At 37.8% G+C, this 25,305-nt stretch overlaps 1 long non-coding RNA gene across 1 annotated transcript in view; it reads right to left on the reverse strand.

Moving 5' to 3' along the window:
* Positions 1 to 25,305, reverse strand: part of LOC139362774 (uncharacterized) — a 91,492-nt gene that overhangs the window by 25,376 nt on the left and 40,811 nt on the right. Inside the window, exons 3-4 of the long non-coding RNA XR_011622068.1 lie at positions 23,071 to 23,187; positions 19,120 to 19,230 (exon numbers count right to left, since the gene is read on the reverse strand). This is a non-coding gene — a long non-coding RNA (uncharacterized lncRNA). The remainder of the gene's footprint in view (positions 1 to 19,119; positions 19,231 to 23,070; positions 23,188 to 25,305) is intronic.

Here is a 25,305-nt window from a genome sequence, read left to right on the forward strand (position 1 = left end):
GCCATACTGTTTTCCACAATGGTTGAACTAGTTTACAATCCCACCAACAGTGTAAAAGTGTTCCTATTTCTCCACATCCTCTCCAGCACCTGTTGTTTCCTGACTTTTTAATGATTGCCATTCTAACTGGTGTGAGATGGTATCTCATTGTGGTTTTGATTTGCATTTCTCTGCTAGAACTTAAAGTATAATAATAATAACAATAAAGAAAATGTAAGCTTGGGAAGATAAGACTATGGTGGCTGTAATAATGAGGAGGTTGTCAGAGAGAGGAGTAGACTTAAAGGAGAAGTTCCAGAGGAAATACAGCCCGGTAGTAAGTGGGCAGAAGACTGGGCAGCTAGAGTTGTTCTGCCCTATTGAGTAAGGCTCTAATGACAAATAGAGTGAAGTCAAGAAGAGGCAAAACTCAGAGGTGGTGGCATTTTTACATGTATATTTGCTTGACTAAGAGGTTTCTGGAAAGGTGTGAAAATGTGGAGGAAAGGATCCACAACTGTTCATTACGAGGCAATATTTTTGAAGGTGGAAGAATCTTGAGGTTAAGCATTTATACTCCAATCAAAGCGTTTGAAATGTTTGTAACAGAGTGTAATACAAACCCATAATGCAGCCAATCAGGGTTTCCTGAAATATGCTTATGTTCACATGTCTAGGATTAAAGTACTGAATAAAAACCACTCCAAACTTCACTATCATATTTAGGAGACTCTGACATGCAAGGCACAATAAAAGCATACATTTTATATTTTTGGGCTCTTGTGTGGCACAGTGGTAAGAATTATTCAGGAAAAGGAATCCATATTGTTCAGATTGTGAGGAATTTCTAATCACTCTAACAAACCATGCTGCAGAATTGTATCAGCGAAACACCTTAGAACAATGAAGCAATTCTTGAGGGAGGAATTCTCTCTGGCCAGTGACCTATCCTAACTATTCAAGGCAAGTATGCAAATGAGAAAGAAAATAAAAAGTTAAATTACAATTTCTCTGAAAATTAAAATCAAGGTAAAGTGAAAGTCTTAGACATGACAAAACAGAGTATTTATTTAACAGAAAGCATAGTACTTATTGGCTACAGAAATGAGTTCAGAAAGAACAATCATATCATAGTAATCTTTTCCCTTTTGGATGAGATTTTGGTTTGGTAGAACAGAGAAACAGCATAGACATTTGATATATCTTGATTTCTAATAAACATTTGAAGCATATTTTAATGACAGTCCCATGAGTGGGTTGTTGACATGGCAGTACCATTGGTGAGTCATGGAGCTTTCACAACCACTGTCAGTGCTTATGAATGACATCATGTGGATGTCGTTTGCCACTTCCTGAGTGAATCTTGACACACAGCACTGCCAATAGAGCAGCATCTCCAGTAGTGTGTTAGAGGCTCTTCCTTTACTTCAGTGACTGAAGTCAACAATATCAGTGGGGACTTGGTTGAACTCCCAGAAAGCAAGATTTCAGAGGTCAGAATGAGCAATGACGATTAATGCAATAGAAAGAAGTTATACCATAGATCACATAATTATACAATTCAATATCTCTATGAGCTACAACAATTGATTAAAATCTATAGGGTGTAGGGTGAAATTCAGTAGAAATAAATGATAATTCCTGTATTTTTCATTAAAATATGTGTGCCTTGAAAGTATGGAAAGAGGTTGTTTTTCACACAGGAAAATAAAACTTAATGTAAGCCAGCATTAAGCAATGTGAGTCTGCCCCCAAACAACACATAGAACACCAATCCACCTTTAAAAGAATAGAGTCAAGAGCACGAGGTTAATAGTTTCTTGACTTCTAGGCTGAAGAGTTTATGTCTGGAATACTGTATTTTATTTTTTTAGCAGCACATCTTAAGGAAGACATTGACAAATTGTGAAGTATCCAGTGGTGATTGGAGCAACCTGGACACTGTGGTAACTGAAGAGCATTAGATTCACGTGGATAAGAGAAAACTAAGAAAGACCATCATAGAGATTTAGAAATACATATTTGAACATTTTTTTCCCATAGAAACAAGAGAATAAATTTGTTTTCATTTGAAAAACAAATGACAAAAGCAGAATCAATAAGGGAAAAGACTTCAGATCCATTTTAGGAATACTTATTTAAATAACTTGCACAGCGCTACAGGTTTTCATTTGCATTACAATAGGTCTGAGAAAGGTCTACCACAGCACACAGGCAGTAATTAAGACATGGAATGATTCAAAGGAGAGGATATAGATTAAGAAGAGAAGATTACTGAGGATGAAATCTTGACTTGAAGTTGTTGACAACCCAATGTGATTGAGAAAGAGAAACTCTAGAATTAGGAAGAGACAGAAAATAGTATCATTTCTTGGAAGCCAAATGAGGAAGCCAAGAAGGAATAAAATGCCCAGCAGCATTCCACTAAAGAGAGGTCAAGTAAGATAAGAGCAGAAAAAGCAGCTTTTGGACTTGACAAGCATAATGTCATCAGTGAACTTAGTGATTTTAGTCACATTGTGAGGATAGAAGCCAAATTGTAAAGGATTGCGGGAAAATGAGAAGTGACAAAAGGGAGCAGGCACTGAAGGTTATTTCTTCCAAAATGTTATCTGAAAGGCTCCAGAGAAAGGGAAATGGGGACAATGTTATGAAGAATGTTTGTATCCCCCTTAAACTCATGTTGAGGCACTATCCCCCCAATGTGATGGTACTTGGAGATGGGGCCTTTGGGAGGTGATTGGGGTTAGATTAGGTCATGAGTGTGGGGCCCTCATGATGCGATTAGTAGCCTTATGAGGAGAGAAAGAGAAAGAAGTCACTTGCTCTCTCCACCATGTGAGGACACATCAAGAAGTTGGCCATCTGTAAGGCAGGAAGAGAGCCTCCAACAGTCACCAATCATGTTGGCACCCTGTTCTCAGACTTCAAGCATTCAGAACTGTGAGAACAAATTTCTGTTGTTTAAGCCATCCAGTCTGTGATATTTTATTATGGCAGCCTGAACTAACTAATACAGGCAATAACCAAAATGCCATTCTGAACCAAGGGAAAAGCTTTTAAACTTAATTATTTTAGGATAGGCAATACTGAGTCTGTTTCTACAATGAGAGGAGGATGCCAATGAAAAAAGAAAAGTTTAAGAGACAGAAGACAGGATGAATAATCAATGGAGCAAAACTCCCAAGGAAGCAGTAGGAAGTAGGACTGAGGGCATGATGCAGGGATTGGTCTTAAATACGAAAAACACATATTGGGTATGTATGAAGAAGATTTTCAGAACCACTGCTCATGACTGGTTGATGAAATGTTTAGTATTTTGCATACAGGCAGTGTTGGAAGAGAATAAAGTGCCAGGCTGGAGAAGGATGGAGTCCACAAAGTAACCGGGAGCTATACTTGTTTACTACAAACCCTCCAGAAATTACTTTCCTTCAATTAGAGGAACCTTAACTCGTTACAGTTAAAGTTTCTCTAATTGTAGAAAAATAATTTCTGGAGGGCTTATAGTAACCAGTATAGGGGTAACGGAGAAAATTTTATTTTCATTGTAGCTATAAGGTAAAAAGAAACAATCAACAAAAAAGAAAAAAAAACACCTTAACTGCTTCTAAGTGCAGTTGGCAAAAGCCAGGACATATATGCCTATAATAATCAATGAAAATAAATAACATATTACTGATCACAGTAGTCAAAAGCATGTTCTAGATTTCCAATGCAAATCTGAATGTCAAAAGCATGTTCTAGATTTCCAATGCAAATCTGAATGTCAGAAAAATTTTTCAATGTAGAGAATAATTTCACCTCTCTTGGGGTTACTAAATGTCCAATATATGAGATATAAACTTGTATTTCAGTACTGGGTTCTTTTTAAAGCACATTTAATATTTTCTAGTCCCTATTAGTCTCTGCTGATAACCATTATACAATTGAACCCCGACTTTTCCTGCTACTATAACTTAGGGAATGTTATGTACTCACCAAGTAACATCTGATAAACCTCAAGTACACAGATAGTTTGCTATTTCAAGTTTCATTGCCTTTTAGCATTTGCCCAGGAAGTAATAAATGCAAGAATCAAAGCGTGACTGTTTCGTATAGACTCATCTATATATAATATAAATAGCCTGATTACAGATAATCATCCAACCAGCCTGACTTGCAAATGGAGGAAGTTTTAAGACACTGCCATCTACTGCAATGGCCACAAATTGCATAGGCATTTTATGAATTGTGAAAGGAGACAAGAGAAAATGTCTTACCATGCCATCCCCAGCTATATCAGTAAACTGTTGAAGATGATTTGAAATAATAATTAAGTGACTGTTCTAAAGCATTACACTGTCAAATACAGCTTTTAGAATAGTAAGGCTTGTTCAAAAGGGCAGATTTGAGGTGTGGTTGTGGGTTCTAACACAGGAAGACTGGTAAGAAACTAGTGTATTTAGTATACTACTTCTGTTAGTGGCCAATAACCTATTGGGATTCACTAAGTAATCATCACCTTGAGGTTTAACCCAAGCCTGGTTTAAAGAGTACACTTATAAAATCTTTAGTGAAATTAAATGGCTTTCAGAGTCCTTGAAATTCTCCATTCAAGGAGGTCAGACAATTATATTACTAATTCTTTTTTTCTGTAGATTTTTATTATTAAAAGTTGCTTTCAACAGAATAATTTAATCCATTGATTCTTTTTATATCTCACTTGAGTGTACATATTTGGAAGATAAATTTTATGAGAATATTATCTATAGGGCCTCTATCACCCTAACATCATGAAAAAGTAACCTTGACTTGAATGAAATTAAAAGAATATGCTTTCATTGTTAAATCTCTATTTGTCTAAGGGGGAAAAAGGTTTTCTAAATCTCAATCAGTTTTATATGTTTGCCTTTTACTGAAGTGCATGATCTATTCCTTGATTTTGTAGTTATTGTCTAGTAATACACACTAAGGTGACATATCTTATGATTTTCACTGGCAAGACAAATATAAACAAGTAAGATCAACAGCCTGACGACCCCATGGATCAGAACTTTGGAGCCTTAATGTTTACTCATGATGTTTCACAGGCTTCTGCTTATGTATGTGCCATGAATACCAAGTTTATCTACTTGGAATCTCTGAGTAAAGCGTATCGACTTAGAGAAAAGAACTGAGAGTAAGCATACTAGGTTGGTGCCCTCCTATTCTAACTGTTAATCATCAGAACAAGCAATTGTTTTAAATGTGTGGTAAGGAATTCTGTAGATTTAAGTTCATCATTTTAAATTGGACTCAAGTTATACAGTCCTAGTCATTTAGTTTTTCAATTACTTACTTACAAAAAGACTGAATGCAGTAATCTATAGAAATAATTATTAATATATAATGCAGATTATAAGTTAATAATTATTATAATTCTGATTAATAATCAAAATTCTTTTGATAAAGACCTTTATCTGCTATAGTTAACTTTATGTGTCAGCTTGGCTAGACCACAGTGCCTAGATATGTGGTTAAACATTGTTCTGGATGTTGCTGTGAGGATGTTTTGGGGTCAGGTTGACATTTAAATCAGTGGACTTTCATTAAGGCAGATTGGCCTCCATAATGTGGATGGGCCTCATCCAATCAGTTGAAGGCCTGAACAAAAGGCTGACCTGCCCTGAGCAAGAGGGAATTCTGCAGCAAACATCTTTTCAGACTTGAATTGCACCATTGGCTCTTTCTGGATCTCTAGCTTCCCAGCCCAACCTGCAGATTTTGGACCTACCAAACTCCATAATCACATGAGCCAATTCTTCAAAATGAACATCTTTCTATATAAGCATATACATCATAATGGCCCTGCTTTTCTGGAGGACTGCGAATAATACACATGGTGCTTAATTTTAAAAATGTAAGATACATATTGTATTAGAGTTCTCAGTTTCAAGCAATAGAATCTGACTCTGGCTGACTTAGCTATGTTTTCCATGAGCCCATTGAGTAAACCTTGGACTGGCAGAGGAAAGAGATTGTCTGACAGCCTCAGGGTGGGTTATGTTGTATACCTGCTGACCCAGAGGATTATCAGAGGGTCGTCTGGTGATCATTCACAGCAGCCAACCCTGAGTCTGTATTTTAGTCAACCAACCATGCAAACATACCAATATAATCTTCTCAAACATTAATCCAAATACTCTGGTTAGTACATTTATATTGATAAATTTAGGCCAGTGTAAAGTTGTATATTTCCCCCTCCTTGTTTCTATCTCTTTTAGGATCTATTACTATATGTATTCGTCCCTCCCTCTCTCCCTCCCTCCCTCCTTCCCTCCCTCCCTTTCTTCCTTCCCTCCTTCCTTCCTTCTTTCCTTCCTTCTTTTCCTTCCTCCCTCCCTTATTTCCTTTCCTTTCATCAACACAAATTAGCTAAATCTTGCAACTCATTTGGTGTGTGCATCTTTTATTTTTGTGTATGACTTTATATTTGCATACCTTGGGCTTGATGGGATTTGATTCCAGGTAAAAGTCTGGAAACAATGGGAGATAATACAAGTATGGTAGAAGGAGAATTGCCTTTTCCTTGAAAGATAACTGAGATGAGATAATCACAGGGTCTTTATCTCACCTCCAAGCAGGAGGGGCCTCCTCCCTCTCCTGGAGGGAGGCTCGTGGGAGCTTATAGGTTTGGCATCTCAGCCTCTAAATCCTTCTGTAAGTTCCCATGCCAGTTTGGGGTCCCTTTCTTTCCCCTAGCTTTCTTATAAGAGACAGGCAAGGTTATGAATTCAACTGATATGAATTTTAAATTTGATTCTCTAGTATATTATCCTGCAATTCCTTTTGTTGAGAGATTTTCATAGCATAATCATAGACATTCTATGATTTTCTGTTTTCTGTGAACTGAGAATTTAGAAAGTTGAGGTTTTCATTCTTTCTTTAAGCTATTCAATACAATTGGAAGCAACTGACTTACCGCTTAAATTCCTCACAATCTTCGTATTTTTTCCTGTGGTAGCAGCCTCTGGGTCACCGAAAGCCTTGCCTTTAATGGATACTCTAGATGTTAATTGTATGACCTAATTTAATTAGCACATTTGCCACTGTGTGTGTTTCATGTGATGCCAGAATCCGTCTCTTAGTATTAGCTGAATTTTAGGAGCCACCAGTCCCAATTAGTTCAGATAGCCTATTCCAATTATTCTCCATTTCTCTGCATTTCTGTTTTCTATAATCACTTTTGTAATAGATTTCTGTATCAAAAGTTCTTAGTCATAAGGCAAAAAAGTGACTTTGGCTGATTAAGCACAAATTCCGCTTTATATTAGGATATTAAGAAGCTCATGGAAGTATAGGCAGAGTTACACAATGAGCTTTGAACCTATGCTTCCAGGGAAAATGCTCCAACCCATATGTCTGAACTTCCCTGATAAAGAAATGTCTACCATAGCCCTCATGAAGCACTGATATCAAGACTTTGACTTTGGCCAGGCGCGGTGGCTCAAGCCTGTAATTCCAGCACTTTGGGAGGCCGAGACGGGCGGATCACGAGGTCAGGAGATCGAGACCATCCTGGCCAACAAGGTGAAAAAATGGAGGGCAGAGATGAGGGTGAGACAGGATCAGGAGTGAAAAGGAAGAATCTAGAGGACATGCTAAAGGAAAGAATTTGGAGGGGGTGGAAAGTCATGAGAGAAGGGGCAAGAGCTGGGAGAGAAAGGAGAAAATTCAAATCCAGGATGCATCCTCCAATGCCCACACTTCTAACCATGATAATCTAAGATGACACGACAGTAAGAGGTAGTTGGACTTAACCCCAGGTGTCTCTCTCTCTCTCTCTCTCTCTCTCTCTCTCTGTCTTTAAGATGGGGTTCTCATTCAGGCTAGAATGCAGTGGCATGACTGCACCATTGACTGGCCAGGCTCAATCCATCCTCCCACCTCAGCCTCCCGAGTATCTGGGACAACAGGCATGTGCCACTATGCCTGGCTATTTTAAATTATCTGTAGAGATGAGGTCTCACTTAGTGGCTCAGGCTTGTCTTGAACTCCTGGACTCAAATGATCCTCCTGCCTCGACCTCCCAAAATGTTGGGCTACCACCCAGATCTCTTTTAACTCATTGTTTTAAGGGCCTTTATTTCATTAAAATGCCCCCTGGACAAATCAAACCTACAGAAGGAATTTTTTGCACAATAAATTTTTTCACTTGATTTGGTGCATAGAAAACTGTAAGATCAAACACAAGTTAGAATGGAAGCTCATTAATGGAAACAAGCAGTTTACTCCATCCAGTCAAAATAGTAATTAACTAGCTCTTTCAATTCTGTATTTTGCTTTGTTTTTTGAGATCTTGCTCCTGGATGTCCTCTATCCCAGAAAGTAGCTTATAGGTTTATTTCTTGTTAACCAGATATTCCCACAGTACTAAACACTGCATTTTCTATGATAACCTGTAGATGGCATCTTAGTTGGTGCTTCCATTTTTTCCTAAGTTCATGCAATTCAGATAAGACTATGTGATGTACAATTTAGATAAAAGGCATTTGAGATAAGTCAAATGTAAAATGTAAGTAAATGGGTTAATTTTTTCTAGTTCAAACTCTCATTTTATTTAGGCCAACAAAATTACAACTTTATAACATAATTTCAGACTATAATGACATTACTGTGCTAATCCTGAGGAAGTCAATTGAATTTTATATAGTAGTTATAACAATCAGTAATATTTTATAGCTATATGATGGTTGTTATGAATATTAATTGCCACTATCAATGGTTCCTGGACTCCTACCATTTATTCTCTATTCCTTTGACTTTACAATGAAAGTCTAAACTGAAATAGACTTATTAGTTTCTATGCAAAGCAATTTTTAAAAATACTTCAAAAATATTTTGGGTTACTCTAATTCTCTAGTCTTATTTTTAATGAATGAAAATAGTAGAAGTAGATTATTTTGGAATTAAAGCCTATTTTTACCCTTCTATTACTCATATTTCTGCTAGTCCTTATCCATACACATAGAATATATTATTTTCTGGCTGTTCTAAATGAAGAAAAAATTGTAAAGAAAAAACTTTAGTGGGTAAGAGAGTTAACCCATAAAGAAATGAACCAGAAAAGTCTGAATAGTTAGGTAAATTTTAGAATAAAATAACTGTATTTAAAATCAGTAGCTAAGTATGATCTTGAATAAGACCTGTTCAACAATATTTAGTGAGCATTCTTTATAGTATTACTGCATATACAAACAATATATCCCAACTATGACAATACTGTTTTCATCAAAAACTTTATTCCAAGAGTAGAAATAAAAGAAGAGGTAAACAAATGTATTCTTGAAGATAAGACAAGTTGAAGGCTATAAATTAAAATTATTTTAAAATATCCAAAGTAATAACAAATACAAAAGGAAACTTGGAGTATAGGATAGGATGAGAGGAAATAGATTCAAGGTACAGAATATAGGATAACAGTCTAAACTAAGTTTGGTCTGAGAAAATAGTAGACAAAGAATGAGGGGAGGATATGGAGAAAAAGGCCAATGTAGCAGACCTGTTTCAGGATGGGTTCTACGACTAAAAATAATCACACGGAATTCTGGTTTTAGCTCCAACATGTAAAGAACTTGGAAGTCATCACGCCAATCCTTACAACATGAAAAAGGCTAAACAAACTGAAAGATAAAAAAATTTCTTAGACCATTAGAAAACTGAAATCATATGGCAAACTGACACCTAAAATCTGGAAAGTGGCAAAACAGCCAAGATCTGCTTGTGTGGAATAGGATCTGTTGGGACCATAAACTTGTAGGAACATTGAAATGGTCATTTTGACAAATTTCTGGAGACTGAGTATGAATTAATTTGAGCTTGAGAAACTCCTGGGGGGTGATATTAGGTGGGGCTTCTACACTTTTTATGGGTTTTATTTCCAGGAACCCCATGAGGTTCACAAGTGAAGATCTGAGAAAAATCCTCTCCTGTTTCAGAAGGGGGAAGGGGAAAAGTAACTATTTTCTAAAACACCCAAAGCATGAATGCAGCTCAAGCATTCTCCAAAACAAAGGCCTGCTTATCAAAGGGAATACATTTCCCCAGGGTCTTCTCTCGCTGAGGAAGGGCAATTACCTAACTTGCAGTCCCCTCTAGCCTTCCGGTCTCACCTAAGTGGAGAAGAAAAGGAGAAGAAACACTTCTGAATGTGACAGAAAAAGGACTCAGACCCATGAAAAGACTGAGATTTAATCACAAGATTATAAACCACTTTCTCTCCCCTACATTTTGTCACGAAATCAACAGGGCTCCAAAATAATAACAGTGGATTACAAGTGAAAGAAATGCATGACACAGACTCTATTTAAGAAGTAGAAAAGAATTCAAGGACAACAAGGAAGGAAATATAAAAAGACAAGGACAAGAGGAAACTGAAGCCTTTAGCACCTACCACTACAGAAAACATTAAACACAGCCCAGCTTTTAGTCAGGCCTATGTAGCTGATACATCATGTCTGGATTTCAACAAAAAAGTACAAGGCATTCTAAAAGGTAAGAAAAAAACACAATCTAAAGAGACAATGCAAGCATCAGCACCAGACTTATATATGATACATTTTGGAATTATGAGATAGAAAATTTAAAATAACTATTATTAATATGTTAAGGGTTCTAGTGGAGAATACGCAGGAATAGATGGATAATGTAAGCAGAGAGATGGAAATGCTAAGAAACAATCAAAAGAATAAAAAACACTATAATAGAAATGAAGAATACTTCTAATGGTTTTACAATAAGACCAGACATGGCCAACCAAAGAATCAGTGAGACTGAAGATATGCCAACAGAATCCTCCTAAACTGAAATACAAGGAGAAAAAAGAATGGAAAAACCAGAACAGAGTATCCAATAACTGTGCAACAATTACAAAACGTATAACATATGTGTAGTTTGAAATATTGGAAGGAAAAGAAAGAGAGAAAGGAGCAGAAGAAACATTTGAAGTACCAGTGGTTGAAAATTTTCTAAAATTAGTGACAGACACCAAGCCACAGATCCAAATGGCTCACAGGATAGGATCAATGACAAAACAACAACAACAACATCATCAACAACACCATCAACAACAACAACAACAACAAAACTACCCCAGGCATATTATATTTAAACTATAGGAAAACAAAGAGAAAACCTTCAAAGAGGCCAGAGGGGAAGGAGAAACACTTCAGCTGTAGAGGAACAGGGATAAGAATTACACTGGTTTTCTCATGGGAAATCATGAAACAAGGGAAGAGTGGGGTACAATATTTAGTGGTGAAAGAACAAAAGCATCAACCTAGAGTTCTATATCCAGTGACATTATCCTTCAAAAGTGAAAGAGAAATAAAGAATTTCTCAGACTAACATAAACTGAGGAAATTTGTCACAAGTAAACCTTCCCTGCAAGAAACTGTGAAGGAAGTTATTCAGAGAAATGGAAAATTACGTAGGCTAGAAACTCAGATCTACATAAAGGAAGGAAGAGAACATCAGAGAAGAATGAATGAAAACAAAATAAAATCTTTTACTTTCATTCTGAATTGATCTAAGAGAGATAGCTGTTTACCAAAATAATAATAGTAACAATGTATTGTGTGACTATAGTGTAATTGCTCTATGGGTTCTTCTTGCCTGCTGCCCAGAAAAGCCAAACACTGAGAACAGCAGAACTTGCAGTAGAGAAAGTTTAAATAATCTCAGGACCAGCCAAGTAGAAGGATGGGAGATGTTTCTCGGTCTTCTCAAGAGCTCAGAAGCTAGGGTTTTTAAGGATAATTTGATGGGCAGGGGGCTAGGGAATGGGTGTTGCTGATTAGTTGGGGATGAAATCATAGTAGTGTTGAAAACAGTCTTTGTACACTAAGTAAGTTTCTGAGTGCGATCCTAGGACCAGTTGATTCAGTCCCTTGATATGAGTCATGGGTCTGGGTGGAGTCATCTAGTTGCCAGAATACAAAAGTGTGAAAATATCTCAAAGACCAATCCTAGGTTTTACAATAGTGATATTATTTGTAGGAGCAGATAGAGAGAATACACATCTTGTGACCTCTGGCTATATGACTCTTGAGCAGTAAGTGATTATAGAAAAGCAAGCTAAAGAATAATGACTGGTTATTGTTTAATTGTACATACCCTTTAGCACAATTCAGGCCCTTCCCATAATCCTAAACTGTGGTCTTTCATTAGTCTTACAAAAGGTGTTTCAGTCCCCACAGGGGTCAGCTTTGAGAGGTAATATCATTTTTGCTGCAAAATTAAACTACAAACTTAATTCTTTCCAGAGTTAGCAAGGCCTACATCCAGGAATGAGCAAGGGCTGTTAGCTTGTGAGGTTAGCAGCAAGATGAAGTCAGTTAGGTTAGATTTCTTTCACTGCTATAATTCTTGCAAAGGCAGTTTCAATAGCATATGGTTATATGAAATGAATAGCAGCAATGTGAGAAGGGAGGAACTGGGACTCTGTTGTCAGGTACCTGCACTAACCATAAAGTATTATTTGAAAGTGGACTAAGATTAGTTCTAAATATATATATATATATGACCAACTTTAGGGCCTCCTCTAAAAAGTTTTTAAAAAGAGGAATAGTCAATATGCTAAGAGAGAAAAAAATGGAATTATATAAAATGCTTGGGCAAAATCAGAGAAGTCAGAAAAAGAGGAGAGAGGAAAAGATTTTAAAATGAATCTAGATGTAGATCTTATGCTTTTCACAAAACTAACTCAAAATAGATCATAAATGTAAAACACAAAACTACCATACTTCTAGATGTTAACATAGAAGAAAATCCACGTGACCTTGGATTTGGTGATGAGTTTTTAGATATGAAAGAAAAAACTGGGAAGTTAGACTTCACTAAAATTAAAAACTTCACTCTGTAAAAGACATGGTTAAAAGGATGAAAAGTTGATCCACAAATAAGAAAATGAACATTATTTTAAAATGGCCAAAAGATCTGTACAATTATCTCACCAAAGAAGACACATAGACAATAAATAAGCATATGAAAAGATGCTTCACATTATATATCATCAGAGAAATGCAAATTAAAACAATAACAAAATGTCATTCCATGCCAATTAGAATGCCACAAATCCAAAACACTGACAACACCAAATGCTGATAAGGATGTGGAGCAACAGGAACTCTTGTTACCAATGGGAATGCAAAGTGCTACAGCCACTTTGAAAGATAATTTGTGGTTTCTTACAAAACAAAACATACTCTTACCGTGCAATTTAGCAATTGTACTCCTTAGAATTTATGTAAATGAGTTTAAAACTTATGTTCACACAAAAACCTGTACAAGAATGTTTATAACAGCTTTATTCATAATTGCCAAAACTTAGAGGCAATCAAAATGTTCTTCAGTAGGTGAACAGATAAACTGTGGTATATCCAGACAATGAAATATTATTCAGCATTAAAAAGAAATGAGCTAGTAAGCCATGGAAAGACATAAAGGAATGTTAAAAGTACACTATTTAGTGAAAGAAGGCAATCTGAAAAGGCTACAGACTGTATTATCTCAACTACATGAAACTCTGAAAAAGGTAAAACTATGGAAATAGTAAAAAGATCAGTGATTGCCAAAGGTTGCAGGGAGAGAGGGATGAATAGGAGTAACATAGGGAAGTTTTAGGGCAGTGAAACCATTCTGTATGATACTATTGGTAAATGCACTGTATTATATATTTGTCTCAGCCCACAGCATATACAACACCAAGAGTGAACTCTAATGTAAACTAAGGACTTTGGATAATAATGATGTATCAGTGTACCTTCATCAATTGTAACAAAAGTACCAATTTGATATGGGATGTTGATAGTGAGGGAGGTTGACGGTAGGAGATGGGGGAGTATGATAACTCTCTAATTTCCGCTCAGTGTTGCTGTGAACCTAAAACTGCTCTAAAAAATAAAGTCCAGCTGGGTGCGGTGGCTCATGTCTGTAATCCCAGCACTTTGGGAGGCCAAGGAGGGTGGCTCATTTGAGGTCAGGAGTTTGAGACCAATCTGGCCAATATGGTGAAACCTTATCTCTACTAAAAATACAAAAATTAGCTGGGCGTGGTGTCTCGTGCCTGTAGTCCCAGCTAATTGGGAGGCTGAGGCAGAAGGATCACTTGAACCTGGGAGGTGGAGGTTGCAGTGAGCCAAAATCGCTCCACTATACTCCAGCTGGGGTGACAGAGTAAGACTCCATCTCAAAACAAACAAATAAATAAAATAAAGACTATTTTTTAAAAAAAAGACAAACTACAGACTGGGATATAATATTTGAAAGACACATATCTGATAAAGGATTTGTATCCAAAATATACTAAGAACTCTTAAAACTCAACAATAAGAAAACCAAAATCACAAGAAAAAATGGAGCAAAGGATGTGAACAGATACTTGGGCTAAGAATATATACAGATGGCACATAAGTTTATGAAAAGATGCTCAACATCATCGTTATTAGGGAATTGCAAATTAAAACAATAATTAGATACCACTACACATAACTCAAATGGCTAAAACTAAAAAAAAAACAGACAATAGTAGACATTGGCAGGGATGGGAAGCAATAGGAACACTCATTCATTGCTGGTGGAAATGCAAAATGATACAACAATTTTGACAGTCCAACAGTTTCTTACAAAGCTAAACATAGTCTTACCATATGATTCACAATTGCACTCTTCAGAATTCATCGAACTGAGTTGAAAAATTAGGTCCATGTAGAAAATTATGCATAGAAACCTGCATAGGAGCCTTTATAGCAGCTGTATGCATAATTGCTAAAACTTGGCAACCACCAAGCTATCCTTCAATAGGTGATGCATAAACAAACTGTGGTTGATCTATACAATGGAGTATTACTCTGCAATGAAAAGAAGTGAGATATCAAGCCCAGAAAGATATAGAGGAACCCCAAATGCATATTACAAAGTGAAAGAAGCCAGTCTGAAAAGGCTACATACCCTGCAATTCCAAATATATCATATTTTGGAAAAAGTAAAAGTATAGTGACAACAAAAAGATCAGTGCTTGGTAGATGTTCAAGGAGGAATGAAAAGGATGAATAAGTGAAGCATAAGAGATATTTAGGATGGTGAAACTATTCTGTATGAATGACGGATACTGAATGATGGATACATGACACTATGTGTGTGTCAAAACCACAGAACTTTATAACAGAAGAGTGACTTTTGACATAGATAGACCAACTTTTAACATAAAACTAAAGGCAAAAGGAACTGCACATAAATACTGTAGTCAATAAAACAGTTTCTCAGGGGAGTACAAGTTAACAATTCAGATATTGCTATAGATGTTTACAGGAATTAGATAAGTAAATGGATGTCAGATTGTGGCAGATATACTTCTTACCAAAGGAGAGGAAATTTACAGATAGTCAAGGGAAGGATGCTAAAATGATCCTTGTGGTAATGAATTAGAGTTGGAGACATCATTAAGAATTCAAGTTTATATTCATATAGATAAGGTGGTTACATATAAAGATATTTATAGATATATATATATACATACACATAGGTTAGTATACACATATACATTTCTTTGCTCTGTTGGCTGACAGAGCCTTAAAGAAATGACACTCTACAGTAACAAGCACATGTAGCACCCAATATAGGTTTCTAATGCTATTCTCCAGTAAAAGAGATAGGGGTCCTTAAAGAAATGGCTGATTCTAGGACTGTGACAGAAAATATATAAGATGAGCTTGGAGCAGTTTTTTGGTAACAGAAAGTAAGGAACAAAACAAAACAAAACAAAAATCCGTATCAGCAGGAGTATATATCAAAGGGGCACAAAAGCCAGCTAAAAGAGCTCTCAATGGTCAAAGCTAGCACAAAGTATTGAATTATAACCCAAAATATAAAATAAGTACCCATGAATCCATAGTGATATAAATGATTTAACAAACTAACAAACCTGCACATTCTGCACATGTACCCCAGAACTTAAAAAAATAATAATTTTAAAAATTAACAAATCAGGTAAAAGAGACAACTCTCCTATGCAGAAGTCCAAATCAGTTATGTAACACTCCACCCTAAAGGAAAAGGAGTGTAATTCCTACTCCTTAAGTATGGGCTACACATAGTGACTTCCTTCCAAAGAATATAGTACAGAAAGTGGGGCAGGGGTTGGGCTGGGGGGGAAGAGTAACTTTACAATGGAGAAACATGAGAAACACTATTTCAACCAGGTAATCAAGGTCTACATAAACAGTCATAAATCATGTTGATAGTATGTAATCTTGACTGTGGTAAAAATGGAACTGTTTCTATGATCTTCTTCCCAAAAACTCATAACTATAAAGATCATGAGAAAAACATCAGACAAATTCCAATAACAGAGCAATATACTTGCAATAACAGAGCAATATATTGCACAATAGACCTGACCAGTACTCCTCAAAATCACCTGATTTTACAAGGAACATTCAGCACTTTACATATTATGTTACCTGCTTAACACTGCAGGTATTTGCATTTGGATCTCTGGAAATAAAAATAGAGTTTCAGAACCTTCCATGTCTAAAATCCTACCAGTGGTCCCTAATTTTTAAACACTCAGTTTATAAATGAGCATCCAATTTGGAAAAGAAAGGATTATTTAATAAATGGTGTTGAGACTGTGAATTAGTAATTTCAACCAAAATTTAGACTGTTACTTTTTAGTCATATATCAAAATAAGTTTAAGGTAGAATTAGAGTTACATATAAAAATTTCAAATCATTTTTAAAAATCTAGAAGAACTGGAGATGAAAATATTTACACCATTTCTAGAAAGAGGAAGAATACTAAATTTTAAAAATAAATGAAACAGGTGGTCTATTTGACTACAAGAAAATAAAATTATTTTGGCCATTAAAAAAATGCACTGCACTAAAAAGATAAAGTAGGGGTACAATATTAATCAAGCCAAACAAAGGACTAATTCTTACCCTGTAAATAGACCATGTAGAAATTGATGAGAAAAACATTAAGACCATGTTAGATATGTGGACAAAATATTCCAACAATTTACAGAAGAGTAATGAAAGCTGGTCAACAATCGTGTAGGAAAAAAAAATTCTCTTTCACCATAACAGTACCTAGCAATTATAAATGAAAATGACTACAAGGTATTATTTTTCTTTTTCTTTGTTTTTTTTTTTTTTTTTTAAATTTTAGAGACATAGTCTCACTTTTTCCCCAATGTGGAGTGCAGTGATACAATCATAGCTCACTGTAGCCTCAAACTCCTGGGCTCAAGTGATCCTCCCACCTCAGCCTCATAAGTAGCTGCGACTACAGATGTGCACCAGCATATCTGGCTATTTTTTCAAATTATTTTTTGTAGAGATGGGGTATCACCATCCTGGCTAACACAATGAAACCCTGTCTCTACTGAAAATACAAAAAATTAGCCGGACGTGGTGGCACACACTTATAGTCCTAACTACTCGGGAGTCTGAGGCAGGAGAATCACTTGAACCTGGGAGGCAGAGGTTGCAGTGAGCCGAGATCGCACCACTGCACTCAAGCCTGGGCGAGAGTGAGACTCTGTCTTAAAAAAAAAAGAGAGAGAGAGAGATGGAATCCCACTACGTTTTCTAGGCTAGTTTTGAACTCCTGGCCTCAAGCAATCCTCCTGCCTTGGCCTCCCAAAGCGCTGGGATTACAGGCATGAGCGGCTGCACCTGGCCTCATTTTCCCCATCAAATTAACAGAATCACTTTTAATATTGCTATTTGCTGCAGATGGGATGTTGCAAAGTAGGATCTTATATACATTGTTATACCAGTGGCAAAATGGTACAACAATTTTGAAAACTAATTTAGCAGTATATATCAAATCATTAAAATATGGATATACTTCGACCTAAGAGTATATTGTAAAATACTTTAAAAAGTAAAGTACTTGGACAAGTGAAGTACTTTGACCAGTAGTTTTTACCTCTGGGACTATATACTAAGAACATAAGCCTAAATACAAAACTACATAGCTCTTTACCCCTTACCCCAAAAAGGACCAAACCTAAAATGCCCTCTATGAGGGAATGGTCATGTGAAAGACGGTGTCTTCACTCAGGGGGATAGTATGCTACTATTAAAGTTATTTTATGAAAGGTTATAATAATACTAATAACAATACTACTAATAATACTAATATAATAATACTAATACTACAATAATAATAGCTATATGTCAGGTATTTTACAGGTATATCTTTGGCCCCACAGTAACTGAAATGTCACCTTCCCAGTTTTATAGACAAACTCAGGCTTGAGAGTAACAAAACGGTTAATACTCATTGGATGCCAGTCATATACCAGAAATTAATACAGAAACAACCACCATATGATGTAAATGCTTTTAGTATACCCATTTTAAAAGTAAAGAAACTAAGGAACAGTAGTCACGCAGCTACTAAAGTGGCACATATGCTTAGAACATGAGTACTTTTCTTCTGTTTCTTCTTTCTATTTGTCCCTAGTTCCTAAATTTTTTTTCTTTTCCTTTTTTTTTTTTTTTTTTGAGACGGAGTTTCTCTCTTGTTGCCCAAGCTGGAGTGCAGTGGCGCGGTCTCGGCTCACTGCAAACTGCGCCTCCCAGGTTCCAGGGATTCTCCTGCGTCAGCCTCCTCAGCAGCTGGGATTACAGGCGCCGCCAACACGCCCACCTAATTTTTTGTATTTTTAGTAGAGACAGGGTGTCACCATGTTGGCCAGGCTGGTCTTCAACTCCTGACCTCAGGTGATCCACCCGCCTCGGCCTCCAAAAGTGCTGGGATTACAGGGGTGAGCCACCGCGCCGAGCCGTTTTTACATTTTCTTTAGTGAGAATTCACTTATACAAGGAAAAATTATGTTCCGAAAAAATTCTATAGAGAAAATAGTACTATTCATGCCCTGTCTGCCTTCCCCTTTCTCTCAACTACTAAGAGTACTCTTGTGCCTGTAGTGAAAGCAGTCAGAACTTGAGCGTTTAGCAAGTCTAAGAGTTCAGAAGTGCAGGTGGGGAAGAAGCTGTGGAATCAGCTACAGCATAGAACAGAGATTCTTAACCATTCTGGAGTCATGGAGGTATCACTGTTAGGATCTAATGAAAACTGAAGACCCTCTGCCCACAAAAACGCACCTCTGTTTACTCACGCAGAATTTCAGGGTGTTTCTAGAGTCACTTATCCACAGAAACCCAGGCTTAGAAAAACTGACCGCAACAGCAGCCTCCCAAAGAGGACCAGCACACCTACAGGGAGAAAAGTGGGGAGGCCATTTCAGGAGGAGAAATGGAATGGCACTTCCTTTCCTTTGCCTACATTTTAATTTGACTGCTAGAAACTCATGGGAGATCTAGTAGTCCTTTTTGAAAACATAAACAATTTTGGGAGAGTAAAGGGATGGTGATCCATTAACACTTTAGTGTAAGTGAATTCAATCAGATTGCTTTTCTTTTAACACCTAGGCAAGATCAGATACATTGGAGGAAGAAGAGTTTTAATTATTCTGAAACCTCCACTAAGGGAAATGAAATGAACCTGGAAAGTTATTTAATTGGTGCAAAAGTAACTATGGTTTTTACCATTAATTTTAAGGCAAAAATATTTTTAATATTTAGGTCACTGAGCTGCGGGAGGGGAAAGGGGTTCTAGAAGTGAAATAAAAATGCAGAAAAGAAGAGGTTTCCCATATATGGTTTACCAATTTATAGGAAAGGGAAATTATTATTATCATTATTATTATTATTATTATTATTTTGAGGCAGAGTTTCACTCTTGTTGCCCAGGCTGGAGTGCAATGGCACAATCTCTGCTCACTGCAACCTCCGCCTACTGGGTTCAAGTGATCCTCCTCTCTCAGCCCCCAAGTAGCTGAGATTACAGGCATGCGCCACTACGCCTGGCTAATTTTGTATTTTTAGTAGAGACAGGGTTTCACCATGTTGGTCAGGCTGGTCTGGAACCCCTGACCTCAAGTGATCCACCCGTCTCCGCCTCCCAAAGTGCTGGGATTACAGGTGTGAGCCACTGCGCTGGGCTGGAAATTAAATTTTTTAAAAAGTATCTACTAGGTTCCAGGAATAGTGAAAGTCAATTCGTATACATTGTCACATTTAATTATCCCAACAGTCCTTGTGTTGCTTTCCTCTCATTTAACAGATTAAATAAACAAAGATCAGAAGATGCCACAGAGAGTAACTTATCCAAGTCAGTTGATTAATGACAGCCAGGATTCATTGAATCCAGATTCCTTTTCCTCCAAACGAAGCCCTTTCCCCACAATAATTTCTTTAGAGTAGAATCTAGCCATTCCTTCTAAGAATGTTTATGTAAGGAAATGTAGGTCGAAATCTTGCCTTACAAATACAATTCTGAAACACTGCCTGTTTTTTAAACGGAGATTGCCTATATTCATTATAATCATAATACTATTATTTGTTCTGGGGTGGGAGGGGTTCTTCACAATATACAGAATTGGCCTAATAGGCTCCTTTTATCAATGCTTGCTTTTTAGATGATCTCCCTGCAAATCCATTGGCATCATGCATACAAACATATGCCTGGGTGTTATTTAATTAACCATGGAGCTATGAACATTGTGAAATTCAAGTTTACATATGTTTTCAAACAACATATTTTAAATAAAATTATTTGCAACCAGCAAAGGAAGCTCATTTATTCATCATTCATTTGACTAATGTCTGTTGAGCATCTCTGTGCCAAGCACTGTAGTAGGATGGAGGCTGCAACAGTGAACCAGATCGTTCCTTTCCTCAAAGAGACTATATCTCCTTAAAATTTTCAACATACTTTGAAGGTTTTTAAAAAAAAATTATATTAAAATGACCTTGTGGAGTAAAAAAAAAAAAAAAAAAAAAAAAAAAAAAAAAAAAAAATCAATGTATTGAGAAGAAAAGGCATAGAAATAGCCTTTTCACCACATAAAATATAAATCATCTCTAGGTTTTGCTGCTCATCTGGTGCACTTAAAAATGCTTCTTGGATGAATGCCTGTCATTCAATCAGAAATCCAATGCTTTCACTATATGGAGTGCATTACAAGTTGCAGTGGGGGAAATATGGACATGTTCTTAAGCAGGCTGCAGTCTAATGGAGGAGACCAGGCAGGCCGAAATAAACAAGAAAGCTCTAGGTCAGGGTTTGGCAAATGTTTTCTATAAAGGACTAGATAACGAATTTTAATTTTAGGCTTTCTGGCCCATATGGTCTCTGTTGTAATTACTCAACACTGCCATTGTAGCATGAAAGCAACTATAAACAATATGTAAATGTATGAGCACAATTGTGTTCAAATAAAGCTTCATTGACAAAAACAGGCAACAGACTGGATTAGACCAACAAGCTGTAGCTTCTAGACCCTTGTTCAGGGAAGTCATCCCTTCCTTTCTTACCATAGAACGTGTGTTGTTTCCAAAGTGATGAGGCCATCTTTCAGATAAATAAGCCATGCTTGGGTCAATTACCCTTTGAGTCACTCTATTCCTATGCTGAACTTCCATAAAATCACACATAAGCCCACCTTTCAACATTAAAACAATAAATTAACATTACAAATGGTGAGAAAAGTGGGGAGGCCATTGCAAGTGGGAAGTGGAATTGGCCCAGATTCAGAGAGGGAGAGCCTGAGGGTACACAGGACAGCCTAATGGAAGAAAGCACGTGCACAGGCAAGAACAGGAGCTTTCCATGGGAGGATGGGGTGAATCCTTGGAGCTGGAATTTTAATTCAATTTGAAAAACAAGCAAGGGTCTGTAAGGGAGGGACAGACTCAATGTAATGAGAATTAAGGCAGAAAGGAGTTAGAGTCTGGAAGCTAAGAGGGATCTAGATCAATAATCTAGGCATAGAGTGCTTAAGTTCTGTATTCCCATCAAGGCCTTCATGAGGGAGCTGCAGGTGTAAAGTTTCAGGAAAGAGAAAGATTGAAAGCTTATAAACCCTGAAACACCTGGTACAACAGCAGTACAGACCAGATTGGGTGGTATAATCCCAACTCCAGCACTTTGCATACAGAGCAGAGGTGAGCTCAACACCATAATCTCGAGGCAGGTATCTCTCATGTCAGCACCAGAAGCAGCTGATGTCATAAACCTGTATCAGGCACCCCACACATGCAGTAGACCACCTCCAGCTAGTCTAGTACTCCTTTATCCAACAAGTTCAGACATTGCTTGTCAATCAGCAACACTCAGAGGCTTTGCTTTCCTAGCATGGGACAGACATAGTTCACAGTTTGTCTTTAAAAGGCCTATTCCATTTCCCTTCCCTGAACCTCATCCCCTGAAGCCTAGACTGTCCTGGATGTTTCCCTGTGTCCATTTGGTGCTCAGTCTTCAGTGTTTTAGTATTTTTCTTTTCTCTTTAATGGGATGAAGCTTAATTTCTACTTGGCCACTTATTTTCAGACTTTTTAGATTTTTTGTTTGTTTGTTTGCATTTCCATGTCCTACTCCTCCTTAACATCCACCCTATTACAATGTTCGATAAACATTAATTGAATTGAATTTCCTTGTCTATGTGTTCTACTGTATCACTTCTGGACAACTTGATAAGGTATTTCAAGGCTCTACTTTTTGGTTTTGTCTTTTTAAAGAGGTCTTGCTCTGTTGCCCAGGCTGGAGTGCCTGGAACTCCTGGGCTCAAGTGATCCTCCTGCCTCAGCCTCCTAAATAACTGGGACTACAGGCACACACCAACACTCCCACCTATTTTTTTTTTTTCATTTTTTTTTTTCCGAGATGGGGTCTTGCTACATTGCCCATGCTGATCTTGAACTCCTGGCCTCAAGCAATCCTCCTACTTCAGCCTCCTGAGTAACCAGGATAAAAAGCACAAACCACCACACCTGGCTTCCAAGGCTCTACTTTTTAATCACAGTAATGCAAGGGAAAATGCAGATGTTTCAGATTGGCTGAGAGAAGATGCCAAGCCAGATGGATCTCCACTCAGAGAAGATCCTATGACTAAAGGACCCCATGAGCTGAAACCAAGAGCTTGAGAACCCTAAGGAGGATACTGATCTCAACCTTGAACATGTGATGAGCAGCGGGGTGAAAAGGATCCTCACCTGGGAATAATGATGTGATCAGGCATTAGGGAAGTGTCACAACTTGGGCTCCCTGGGAAGCAGAATCTGAGTTTAGCATGCAGGATGCTTATTAAAATGAATCCTTAGGGTTAATACCTGTGGAAGGGAGAGAAAGAACACCAGATTGGAAAAGGGGAGAAGTGAAGCTGTGGCACAAGCCTAACGTCAGCGTTGGCTGACCATGAGGGGAACGCTGGAGCTAGAATAGACCTTCAAAGTTACCCTGAGGTGGGCCATGATGCCCAAGCTTTTATATGTCCATGTCAATAATGTAAACTGTCCTGAGAAGGGGCATGACTTTAAGCAAAGTCACTCTGAGAAGCCGAGGCAATCCCTGAAGGGGCTGAGAGCTGCAGGTTGTTTGCAAACAGCACTCCCGGCAACCAGGACAACAAATCCTTCATTGAAGAGGAATCTGGGCAGTGCCTCACAGAGTTTACCCTAGTGAACAGTTTGTGCTGCTTGATCCACTTCGTATGTATCTTGATCCACTTCGCAGCAGCTCTTCTAGGATTCCAGTGGACTACTTTTCATGGGGAAACTTAGCAGAGAAGGTCAAGGGAGTGAATTGTGCCCCTGCTACTCCAGCCAGTCTCAAGGCTGCAATTGATACTCACCATCACCCTGCCCCACTATCCATTCTAGATTCCCCTCATCCTTGGCTAGCACCTCTGCTGGTCTCACTGTCATATCACTCCAAACAAGGTTACCATACTTTCCCATCCACCAGAGGGCCACCAAAGTTGTCAAACATATTCTTCCCTGCTCCCTCTTCTAGATGACTAGGATCAATTGCTGCTTCCAAGATGATAACTCTCCTTCTTACCTGCAGGTCCCTTGGCACAAGGAGCCTGAAGTGCCCAGGTAGCAGTCAGTTTATAATTCAAAGGAATTTTTGCTTCATTCCCTGGGAGACATATCCTCCCTTTTAGACTCAGAACCTCTGAACCTACAGAGATCAGAGCTGCAGGGATGGGAAGCACCAATTACTTGGGAGTGATGGCAAGCACAGCCACTCCTGCTTGCACACTTTGCTGCCTGGGCCCATCTATTCTTCCTACTGGGGACACAGCACCTTATTAACTTTTTCAACTTAGAGTGTATATTGATCCTCCCATCGTTGTAAAGTATTGTCTCTGAGCTTACATGTCAGCTATACCTTTAACAGGATGTTCCAAAGCTCTATCAGGCTATTCACTCTTGGGTGATCCTGTATGATGGGAATAGTAAATTGCATAGTCATAGGCATATGCCCACTCCTCCTCTTCTATAAAGTGACTGCCCTGATTTGAAATGACATTATGTGGGATCCTGAGTCTATGGATCAAACATTCTGTAAGCCTTTGGATAGTGGTGCTGATGGAGGCCTTGGGGGTAGAAAGGCAAATCTATCCCAGAATATGTGTCTATTCTTGTCAGAATGAATTGCTGTCTTTTCCAGAGTGAAAAATGTCCAGTGTGGTCAATTTATCACCAAGTGATCAACAGGCTTTTGAGGAGATGATAACACATTGGGAGCTAAGTGTTGGTTTCTATTAATAGCTGGTTGGATATTTAGCAATGGCTGTAACTCGATCAGTCTTGATAAGCGGATATCCATGTTGCAGGGCATCCATGGGACTGTCACCATGGCGACTTCATTCATGGGCCCTCCTGGCCAAAACATTTTCTTGCTTAACTTCCAAGATACAAGGATCTTCCTCAGTAACTTCCCCTGGTTCATTTTCCTCTGCATAATTCTTAAACATTGTTGACACCCGAGGTTCTTTTCTCTATTATCTTTACTTATCTAGCCACATATTCTCCCTGGGTGAACTCTTCTATTGCCATGGCTTTATTTGTTGATTCTACATTAATGATTCTCAGCTCCTGAGTGACTTGTGTTCATATTTTAGAAAAAGAACTGTTAGCCCGGCATGGTGGCAGAGGCTGATGTGGGAGGATTGCTTGAGCTCAGGAGTTTGAGATTAGCCTGGACAACATAGTGAGACCCTACCTCAGAAAAAAAGAAATTAAGAAAAAGAACTCTAGAGGCATTATGGAAGATGGAGTCACTCAACCATAATTAATGTATTCAATGAATATTCATTGAATATCCAGCTGGAAAGAGGAGAGTATGGAAGCAGAGAGACAAGGAGGTGGTGGTTGAAGCCAGGAGAATGGATAAGATTATGCAGAGTTTGTGTGCAAGGGTAAGAAAAGGCAAGCAAGAAT

This window comes from Macaca nemestrina, chromosome 4 (genome assembly GCF_043159975.1).
Source record: "Macaca nemestrina isolate mMacNem1 chromosome 4, mMacNem.hap1, whole genome shotgun sequence".
In the NCBI taxonomy this organism is placed as follows: domain Eukaryota; kingdom Metazoa; phylum Chordata; class Mammalia; order Primates; family Cercopithecidae; genus Macaca; species Macaca nemestrina.